Below are 12,250 nucleotides of genomic sequence, written 5' to 3' on the forward strand. Positions count from 1 at the left end.
TTTTGAACCATCTGTGTAAATGGGGTGGCAGGTAGCCTAACGGTTAGCGTGTTGGGCCAGTAACCGAAAGGTTGCTAGATCGGATCCCCGAGCTGACATGGTAAAAATCTGTTGTTCTGCCCCTGAACAAGGTAGTTAACCCACTGTTCCTAGGCTGTCATTGAAAATAAGAATTTGTTCTTAATTGACTTGCCTAGTTAAATAAAGGACACATTTAAAAAATGGCCACAAAATCCTGATGCACAGTATCCAGACATCTCTTGAACTAATCAGATGGATCAACACCCTAGCCATGGTGGATTTACAGGAATAGCTACCGTTGGTATTACCCACCCACCCAAAGTTTGTGTTCTGTCTTCGTTCATGTTTCCAGCATGCCTGTAAATGAGACACTCCATGTCCCTGTTGGTTGACCCAATAATGAATTGCCAGCTGCTGTCTTCTAATCTGCAATGGCGTATCCCCCATCTCCACCTGTAGTGCAGCCACTGGGGATGTCCGAAACACCCCACTACATATTCTGAGTCCTTGCCCCTGTATGACATCTAGCCTTTCCAATGATGTCCGGGCTGCAGAACCATACACTATACTTCCATAGTGTATAACAGATTGGATCAATGCAACATACATGGTCCTCAATGAGGCACGCCCAGCCCCCCCACTCCTTCCCCGTCAGACAGCACATGACATTTAGCATCTTCTTACATTTTCCCACTACTCTCTCGATGTGTTCTGCCCAGGTCAGTCTAGTGTCAACGTTTACCCCAAGGAACCTGAAGGAACCCACCATCTCCAAGTTTCTCCCATATAACCTCAAGCATACCTCATCTCCCACCTTCCTCCTGGTAAAGAACACTGTCTGAGTTTTATCTACAGAGAACCCAAATCCCCACATTAATGCCCACCGCTCTACCTCATCAATTGCTTCCTGTACCTTCCTGACTATGTATGGCAGATTTCTTCCTCTCTTCCATAAGGCCCCATCACCTGCAAATAACAACCTCCCAATATCCGGCTGTACCTAAGAGTAAACATCATTAATCACGATTGAGAACAACATAGGACTAATCAAACTCCCCTGTGGTATAGTGACTTTCCCACCCTCACCTAGACAGACCTTCCAAACAGGAAATCCTTTATCCAGTTGTACGTTCTTCCTCCTACCCCCACAATATCAAGCTTGATTAACAACCCCTCCTTCCACATCATATCATATACGCATTCTCCACATAAAAAAAAACAGCTACAACAGTCTCCTTGTTCACCTGAGCCTTCCTGACCTCTGCTTCTAAGCAGAGCACTGGGTCCATTGTTCCCTTTTCCTTCCTGAACATACTCTGATGTGGCGATACTAGCCCCCTGCTCTCCAGGAAGTAAGTTAGCCTCTCCGTAATCGTACGTTACATAATCTTACATACATGTGATGTTAAAACCTCTCTGGGCTAGGCGTGACGAATTCGTCCCACCTACGTAACAGCCACTTTAAGCCTGTGGCGCGATTTTCAAAACCATAAAAATCCTATTACTTCAATTTCTCAAACATATGACTATTTTACAGCTATTTAAAGACAAGACTCTCGTTAATCTAACCACACTGTCCAATTTCAAAAAGGCTTTACAACGAAAGCAAAACATTAGATTATGTCAGCAGAGTACCAAGCCAGAAATAATCAGACACCCATTTTTCAAGCCAGCATATAATGTCACCAAAACCCAGAAGACAGCTAAATGCAGCACTCACCTTTGATGATCTTCATCAGATGACAACCCTAGGACATTATGTTATACAATACATGCATGTTTTGTTCAATCAAGTTCATATTTATATCAAAAACCAGCTTTTTACATTAGCATGTGACGTTCAGAACTAGCATACTTCCGGGGAATTCGCTAACATTTTACTAAATTACTCACGATAAACGTTCACAAAAAGCATAACAATTATTTTAAGAATTATAGATACAGACCTCCTCTATGCACTCGATATGTCCGATTTTAAAATAGCTTTTTGGTGAAAGCACATTTTGCAATATTCTAAGTACATAGCCCAGGCATCACGGGCTAGCTATTTAGACACCCGGCAAGTTTAGCACTCACCATAATCATATTTACTATTATAAAAGTTTGATTACCTTTTGTTGTCTTCGTCAGAATGCACTCCCAGGACTGCTACTTCAATAACAAATGTTGGTTTGGTCCAAAATAATCCATCGTTATATCCGAATAGCGGCGTTTTGTTCGTGCGTTCCAGACACTATCCGAAATGGTAAAGAAGGGTCGCGCGCATGGCGCAATTCGTGACAAAAAAAATCTAAATATTCCATTACCGTACTTCGAAGCATGTCAACCGCTGTTTAAAATCAATTTTTACGCCATTTTTCTCGTAGAAAAGCAATAATATTCCGACAGGGAATCTCCTTTTCGGGAAACAGAGGAAAAAATCACAAAGGCGGGGGCGGTCGGGTCACGCGCATAAGCCCAGAGTCCCTTGATCGGCCACTTGAGAAAGGCGATAATGTGTTTCAGCCTGGGGCTGGGATGACGACATTCTGTTTTTTCCCGGGCTCTGAGCGCCTATGGAAGACGTGGGAAGTGTCACGTTAGAGCAGAGATCCTTAGTAAAAGATAGAGATGGAAAAGAAGTTCAAGAAATGGTCAGACAGGCCACTTCCTGTAAAGGAATCTCTCAGGTTTTGACCTGCCATTTGAGTTCTGTTATACTCACAGACACCATTCAAACAGTTTTAGAAACTTTAGGGTGTTTTCTATCCATATGTAATAAGTATATGCATATTCTAGTTACTGGGTAGGAGTGGTAACCAGATTAAATCGGGTATGTTTTTTATCCAGCCGTGTCAATACTGCCCCCTAGCCCTAACAGGTTATTTGGCCGATAGCTTGTTGGCCTCTTTGGGTCCTTCCCTGGCTTCCGGATTGGTACCACTACTGCCTCCTTTCAACTGCCAGGTAGTTTCTCCTCCTCCTACACACTGTTGTACAACACCAAAACCTTATCCAGTGCCTTATCACCTAGATGGGCCAACATAACATAGCACACTGCATCTTTACCCTCTTTACCTCTAGCATGGTAAATGGTGATTTCAGCACATAATTTACATCCTTCCTCCTATCCAGCACTCCAGGATGCTCCTCTCTTGTTCTCTCTCTCCCCCTCTGCCCCTCCTCCTCAGATGTTGGAAGTCATGCATCCTTTTCAGTACTCTAAATGCCATGTTCCTAATCCTTGCCATTTCCCCACATTCCTGCGTCCACCATGGGACTGCTTTACTCCTTCTCCTCCCTGAACTCTTAGGTATAGCCTCAGTAGCTGCCCCCACTAATGCTGTTCTCACCCAGTTATTCATACTATCCACATCCCCTCTCATATCCACCCAAAAAGAGGAAGAGATGAAGCGAGAGGGACAACCCGTTCTTATGCTGCGTTCATGTGGTAGTCGGAACTAGGAAACTCTGAAATGTTCAAGTTGCTAAGTGGTATACACGTGCCGTGTTCAACGAATCAGCAAGTCGGACATTTCCGAGTTTCCTAATCCGACTAGCATGTGAAAGTGCCATTATTATACCTCAGCGGGGATAACTGGGGCCAAAATCTATCTTCTCCAGCTGGTGGCGTTTTTAAAAAAAAAATTCCGCTCACCAAGCAGTTTGTTTTTGTATGGAGGTCAATGAGTTTCGAATTTGGTTAACAAAAATGTAATGGTTTATTTGCTACAGGTGGCTTATTTGATCGAATAGAAGTTTCGTAATACTTAGGTTGTTAACCTGTTAGGGCTAGGGGACAGTATTGACACAGCCGGATTAAAAACGTACCCGATTTAATCTGGTTACTACTCCTGCCCAGTAACTAGAATATGCATATAATTATTGGCTTTGGATAGAAAACACCCTAAAGTTTATAAAACTGTTTGAATGGTGTCTGTGAGTATAACAGAACTCATATGGCAGGCCAAAACCTGAGAAGATTTCAAGCAGGAAGTGGCCTGTCTGAGAAGTAGTGTTTCATCTTGGCTCTTTTTATTGAAGACTCAGGATCTGTGCAATAACGTGACACTTCCTACGTCTTCCATAGGCTCTCAGAGCCCGGGAAAAAGCTGAACGATATCGAGGCAGGCTCTGGCTGAAACACATTATCGCTTTTGGCAAGTGGCCACTCAGAGTACTATGGGCTTAGGCGCGTGCCCGCGTCGACCGAATGCTTTCTTTTCCTTTGTCTGTTTACCTAAACGCAGATTCCCGGTCGGAATATTATCGCTTTTTTATGAGAAAAATTGCATAAAAATAGATTTTAAACAGCGGTTGACATGCTTCGAAGTACGGTAATGGAATATTTAGAATTTTTTTGTCACGAATTGCGCCATGCTCGCCACCCTTATTTACCCTTTAGGATAGTGTCTTGAACGCACAAACAAAACGCCGTTATTTGGATATAACGATGGATTATTTTGGACCAAACCAACATTTGTTATTGAAGTAGAAGTCCTGGGAGTGCATTCTGACGAAGACAACAAAGGTAATAACATTTTTCTTATAGTAAATCTGACTTTGATGAGTGCTAAACTTGCTGGTTGTCTAAATAGCTAGCCCTGTGATGCCGGGCTATCTACTGAGAATATTGCAAAATGTGCTTTCACCGAAAAGTTATTTTAAAATCGGACATATCGAGTGCATAGAGGAGTTCTGTATCTATAATTCTTAAAATAATTGTTATGCTTTTTGTGAACGTTTATCGTGAGTAATTTTGTAAATTCACCGGCAGTGTTCGGTGGGAATGCTAGTCACATGCTAGTCACATGCTAATGTAAAAAGCTGTTTTTTGATATAAATATGAACTTGATTGAACAAAACATGCATGTATTGTATAACATAATGTCCTAGGGTTGTCATCTGATGAAGATCATCAAAGGTTAGTGCTACATTTAGCTGTGGTTTGGGTTTATGTGACCTTATATGCTAGCTTGAAAAATGGGTGTGTGATTATTTCTGGCTGGGTACTCTGCTGACATAATCTAATGTTTTGCTTTCGTTGTAAAGCCTTTTTGAAATCGGACAGTGTGGTTAGATTAACGAGAGTCTTATCTTTAAAATGGTGTAAAATAGTCATATTTTTGAAAAATTGAAGTAATGGCATTTCTAAGGTATTTGAATAACGCGCCACAGGATTCAACTGGCTGTTGAGTAGCGTCCCACCTAGCCCATAGAGGTTAATTAGTCACAAATTACCACAGCCACAGTCATAAGGCCCGCCTACTCGACCAATCAGATGAGAGAGTGTGATGACACCTATGCTGGTTTACGGTTCCCAGGCAACGACCAATCCGATGATGTATGAAAACAATTGCAGCCTACCTGTGTTGATTTCGATCACTGGCATATAGCGTAGGCAGGCTAAGGCTGGAAAACTCAAGGACCCAGATTTCAAGAGAGGATACTGTTTATGTAGAAAACGAGACTTGGTTGTTTATAAACAACCCAGGTTTTTTAGCTGCAACAGTGGTTCCCAACCACGGGTAATGTCGTGGAAATATTCGCTCAATCATATTTCGCAGATACTGGAACTTGTGAATAGACTTTATTACAAAGTAACACGCCGAGCTGGCCCATAGACCAACTGCCAGACTCAGTCTCAATCCACTCCTTTTATACAGTTTCATGCTTATACAAGTTTCATAGTTCCTCCACTTTATGCTAATAACCATATCACCTCGGCTTTACTCCACCATTGTTTTCAAATCTAAGTTCTTTCTTCTAGGCGGGGTTTCCCCTCCCCTCTAGTTCCTTGGATCAATTATATTGGTGGCGCGCCTATACATTATTTCCAGAAAATAATAAGTACAGATTACTATCGGCAATTATAAGATTGCTACATGCCATTATTGGACTATAATATTACTACAGGCCAGTATAGGATTAAGTACAGATAACTATAGGCCATTATAGAATTATACCAAAAAGTACACTTAATCCCAGGATTACACATAGTGCCTTTGCTTTCTCCCTTTAGTGCTATTTAGCATTTTAACCTGTTATGGCTAGGGGGCAGTATTTTCACGGCCGGATAAAAAACGTACCCGATTTAATCTGATTATTACTCCTGCCCAGAAACTAGAATATGCATATAATTATTAGCTTTGGATAGAAAACACTCCAAAGTTTCTAAAACTGTTATGAATGGTGTCTGTGAGTATAACAGAACTCATTTGGCAGGCCAAAACCTGAGAAGATTCTGTACAGGAAGTACCCTGTCTGACCATTTCTTGGCCTTCTTGATTATCTCTATCCAATACAGGGGATCTCTGGCATGACGTGACACTTCCTACGGCTCCCATGGGCTCTCAGAAGGCGGCAAAAAGCTGAATCGTGGCTTTGCAGGCTCTGGCTGAAAAACATTAGCGCGTTTGGATAGTGGCCGGTCACAGTACTCTGAGACTCAGGCTCGTGCACGAGTCGACTCCATGTTTTTATTCTTTCGTCTTTGAACGAAAACCACCAATATGATGATAATGTCCATCTCTTTCTTTCCATCCCTTTGAGCACCACTTACAATACCCTCTTTAAGGGCTCTGTTGGTGCCAATGTGCTCCTACATTCGGTTGAAACCTGTGATCAGGATTAGGATCCTCATTATCCTTCACATAGTCCGCAACTGAATATATGTCAGGAAGTCTCTAACAATTGTTGTTGTTCTTGATAGGTACGACAAGCCCATCCTCCCCCTGGAGCTACTCCCCATAGGCATTCAGGATTTCCAAATGGACAGTCCTCCTTTAGTATTGCATGTTTTTCCTATTTTGTCAGTGTATTGTCCTGGAGCTCCAGGGACAGGGTACACCTCCTCAGGTAGGGTGGTAATGACTGTCTGCACAGTCATCTGTTTTACAGTCATTTTCTTCTGCTTCCCTCCATAGTTGTTCTTTTACCAGATCCCTGTTACGGGGACCATGAGAGGGCAGAGAAGTCGATGGCGGGGAAGTCAACCTCCTCTATTTCTTGTTGTTTCTCCATCCCCTTGGTCAGTGCCCCGTCTGGGGTATCTGCCAGAATAGGTATGCCATCAGGAGCAACATGTATGTCACTCTTCCCCATCCCTTGACTCTCTGGATCTTCAGGACTCTCTGGATCTTTAGTGGGAGTTGTACCTTGCTCTTCTTCTCATTCTGTTTCCTTCCTCCAGGCTCCTGCCTAGTGTATCAGCATCCTCTGCTTCCTCATGGCTCGATGGTCGCTCACCTGTTCCCTTCCGGAACTCTGGTGCAGTGGTTTAGATGGTACCACGTAGTGCTTCCTTCCACCTGGATGGCTGTTGGTGTCGCTAGGACCACCTTGTAGGGACCCTCTAGCCTTGGCTCGTTCCACTTCCTCCGGAACACTCGGATGTAGACCCGGTACCCTGGGATCACCGAACGGGGAACCTCTGGTCCTGGTTCAGGTTTGACCTTCTTTCCGGGAGGTTTTCAAACTCAGAGACTTATGGCCTCTGTTCTATGATTACACCATACACAATCTTATTTCCATCTCTCATCACACAACATAATGACATTCCAGCTGAAGCTGGTGACTTCCTTCACTTCAGCTGAGCTGCTTTTAGTTTCTCCACTTTCTCCTTCTGGTTCCTAAGAAAGTGATAAGCTATGCATAATTATATATGCATGAAAACCAAAGTCTGAGACCATGACAATTCCCACTCTTTCTTCACCTGACTCTATGCCTCCAGGATACTTTTCTGCTGGATTCCACAAAAATTAAAGCCCTAAAAAGCCTCCTCATGCTTTCGCCCAGTCTTCCCCTTTTCCGGCCCCTGGTTTCGAGAGGTGTTCCCAAGCCATGTCCTTTTCACTTTCATCTCCTCCATTGCCACCTGATAGGCACGTCACCTGATAGTCAAGTGCGTATCCTTAATCAAAGTTACATCGCACTGTATACGCTTTCACATCGGTGTCTTCAAAATGTTGTTTAGAGTACAATTACCCCAACATCTATCCTCTTTCTTATGATGCATTAACTAATAAAACAGCTAACCCAACCCAACTATGATGTTAAAGTAGCTCCCAGACCCAACCCATCTGCATGTCTACAGTGGAATCTAGTCTCTCTCGCTCTCTTTTGCTCCGCTTCCTCTGTCATGGTGTCTTCAAGCTCACCCATTATGCAGCTGGACCTCACTTCTCGTGAGAACTATGCACCCACCGAGAAGAGACATTACGATCTTTACCGCTGCAGGTACTGTAAGGAGTAATGTGTGTGGAACAGACCAACGCTGTCCCAACACCCCCTCCCCCTGCTACAGATACATTTGCACATATATATCATACCATCTAACCCATAACACACTAGTTATTACTCCTAATGCACTTCTACAGTTATAAACATACTAAAACATTCTCAAATCAATTAGTCAATATACATCAGTCCCTCCTCTGGACCAATAATCACTCTTATTATATGGGCACAAGGCGAGACCAAAATGCAGACACAGGAGGCAGATGGTAGAGCTCTGATGCAGTTGAAGTCGGAAGTTTGCATACACCTTAGCCAAATACATTTAAACTCAGTTTCTCACAATTTCTGACATTTAATCCTAGTAAACATTCCCCGGCTTAGGTCAGTTAGGATCACCACTTTATTTTAAGAATGTGAAATGTCAGAATAATAGTAGAGAGAATGATTTATTTCAGCTTTTATTTCTTTCATCACATTCCCAGTGGGTCAGAAGTTTACATACACTCAAATAGTATTTGGTAGCATTGCCTTTAAATTGTTTAACTTGGGTCAAACGTTTTGGGTAGCCTTCCACAAACTTCCCACAATAAGTTGGTTGAATTTTTGCCCATTCCTCTTGACAGAGCTGGTGTAACTGAGTCAGATTTGTTGGCCTCCTTGCTCGCACACGCTTTTTCAGTTCTGCCCAGAAATTTTCTATAGGATTGAGGTCAGGGCTTTGCGATGGCCACTCCAATACCTTGACTAAGTTGTCCTTAAAGCCATTTTGCCACAACTTTGGAAGTACGCTTGTGGTCATTGTCCATTTGGAAGACCCATTTGCGACCAAGCTTTAACTTCCTGACTGATGTCTTGAGATGTTGCTTCAATATATCCACATAATTTTCCTGCATCATGATGCCATCTATTTTGTGAAGTGCACCAGTCCCTCCTGCAGCAAAGCACCCCCACAACATGATGCTGCCACCCCCGTGCTTCACAGTTGGGATGGTGTTCTTCGGCTTGCAAGCCTCCCTCTTTTTCCTCCAAACATAACAATGGTCATTATGGCCAAACAGTTCTATTTTTGTTTCATCAGACCAGAGGACATTTCTCCAAAAACTATGACCGTTGTCCCCATGTGCTGTTGCAAACCAGAGTCTGGCTTTTTTATGGCGGTTTTGGAGCAGTGGCTTCTTCCTTGCTGAGCGGCCTTTCAGGTTATGTCGATATAGGACTCGTTTTACTGTGGATATAGATACTTTTGTACCCGTTTCTTCCAGAATCTTCACAAGGTCCTTTGCTGTTGTTCTGGGATTTATTTGCACTTTTCGCACCAAAGTACGTTCATCTCTAGGAGACAGAACACGTCTCCTTCCTGAGTGGTATGACGGCTGCGTGGTCCCATGGTGTTTATACTTGCGTACAATTGTTTGTACAGATGAACGTGGTACCTTCAGGCATTTGGAAATTGCTCCCGAGGTTGAACCAGACTTGTGGAGGTCTACAATTATTTTTCTTCTGAGGTCTTGGCTGATTTCTTTTGATTCTCCCATGATGTCAAGCAAAGAGGCACTGAGTTTGAAGGTAGGCCTTGAAATACATCCACAGGTACACATCCAATTGACTCAAATTATGTCATTTAGCCTATCAGAAGCTTCTAAAGCCATGACATCATTTTCTGGAATTTTCCAAGCTGTTTAAAGGCACAGTCAACTTAGTGTATGTAAACTTCTGACCCACTGGAATTGTGAAAATGTGAATTATAACTGAAATAGTCTGTCTGTAAACAATTGTTGGAAAAATGACTTGTGTCATGCAGAAAGTCGATGTCCTAACCGACTTGCCAAAACAATAGTTTGTTAACAAGAAATTTGTGGAGTGTTTGAAAAACGAGTTTTAATGACTCCAACCTAAGTGTATGTAAACTTCCAACTTCAACTGTATTTCTTGCACCTAAATCAACCATTTATCGGATCATCAAGAACTTCAAGGAGAGTGGTTAAATTGTTGTGAAGAAGGCTTCAGGGCGCCCAAGAAAGTCCAGCAAGCGCCCAGACCGTCTCCTAAAGTTGATTCAGCTGCGGGATCGGGGCACCACCAGTACAGAGCTTGCTCAGGAAAGGCAGCAGGCAGGTGTGAGTGCATCTGCACGCACAGTGAGGCGAAGACTTTTGGAGGATGGCCTGGTGTCAAGAAGGGCAGCAAAGAAGCCACTTCTCTCCAGAAAAAACATCAGGGACAAATTGATTTTCTGCATCAGGTACAGGGATTGGACTGCTGAGGACTGGGGTAAAGTCCTTTTCTCTGATGATTCCCTTTTCCGATTGTTTGGGGCATCTGGAAAAAAGCTTGTCCGGAGAAGACAAGGTGAGCGCTACCATCAGTCCTGTGTCATGCCAACACTAAAGCATCCTGAGACCATTCATGTGTGGGGTTGCTTCTCTGCCAAGGGAGTGGGCTCACTCACAATTTTGCCTAAGAACACAGCCATGAATAAAGAATGGTACCAACACATCCTCCGAGAGCAACTTCTCCCAACCATCCAGGAACAGTTTGGTGACAAACAATGCCTTTTCCAGCATGATGGAGCACCTTGACATAAGGCAAAAGTGATAATTAAGTGGCTCGGGGAACAAAACATCGATATTTTGGGTCCATGGCCAGGAAACTCCCCAGACCTTAATCTCATTGAGAACTTGTGGTCAATCCTCAAGAGGCGGGTGGACAAACAAAAACACACAAATTCTGACAAACTCCAAGCATTGATTATGCAAGAATGGGCTGCCATCAGTCAGGATGTGGCCCAGAAGTTAATTGACAGCATGCCAGGGCGGATTGCAGAGCTCTTGAAAAAGAAGGGTCAACACTGAAAATATTGACTCTTTGCATCAACTTCATGTAATTGTCAATAAAAGCCTTTGACACTTGTGAAATGCTTGTAATTATACTTCAGTATTCCATAGTAACATCTGACAAAAATATCTAAAGACACTGAAGCAGCAAACTTTGTGAAAATTAATATTTGTGTCATTCTCAAAACTTTTTGCCACGACTATATGTTAATGAATGAGTGGCTCTCTACGGAAAAGTGTTTAGTTGACGCTTCATTTCAGTCCAGACAGAGTCAGCTGCTCTATCTTCTCTCTCAGCCTGAACATTTCGGCAAGGTAGAACAGCTGCCTCCTGTAAGACAAAGGGTGGCGGTCTGTGTCTATTTGTAAATAACAGCTGGTGTCGGCTCTCCACAGCCAACTGGCCGGTGCTCAGCAGGGTTCCATCCCCGAAGGGATCTCCCCCTTCCCTGGAGAACGGAGCTGTTCTCGACCCAACCAACCACTCATGGAGATACGTCACTCGCGGTGGAAGTTGAAGACAGTGTTCTCTGGCAACAGGAGTCTCCTTGTAGATGTTGAGCCCAGACCTGACACAGACCAGAAACAGCTTTGCTGCCCTGGATGCAGAGGTCCAGTGCCTTCTTCCTTGGGGGCTTCCCATTCGAGATCGGATCCGGAGGTCCCTGCGTCTTCGTCCTCGGCTCTGTCTCCCTCTCCAGTGGCTTCTACCTCGGGTTCAGATCCTCGGAGCTCCAACCCTCATGAGACCGTGAGGCTGCCTGAGAGACTGGCCCATTTAACATCGCCAGCTGTCATCATAGGCAGCTCTATGGTGAGAGACATCTCGGTTCCCAAGGCAAAAACCCTGTGCTACGCAGCAGCACTAGTACAGTATATCGAAAGGCTGCTTCCGACAGTTCTACGACAGATGCTGGGAGCTGACAACGTCGTAGTCCATGTGGGGACAAACGACATCAGGAGGGCTAGCTCGGAACATCTGAAAATTGATTTTAAGGAACTGATTTTAGCATTAAAAGACTCCAAAAAACGGCCAATTATTTCAGGTCCAGTAACATTGTTGGCCTGCAGGTGTGAAAGATTCAGCAGGCTACTGGCCTTACCCATCTGGCTAAAATATTACTGCTCTGCTGGAGTCACTTTAATAGATAACTTTGACACCTTCTGGAAACAGAAGA

This window comes from Salmo salar, chromosome 04 (assembly GCF_965601325.2).
Source record: "Salmo salar chromosome 04, fSalSal1, whole genome shotgun sequence".
NCBI classification, from domain to species: Eukaryota; Metazoa; Chordata; class Actinopteri; order Salmoniformes; family Salmonidae; genus Salmo; species Salmo salar.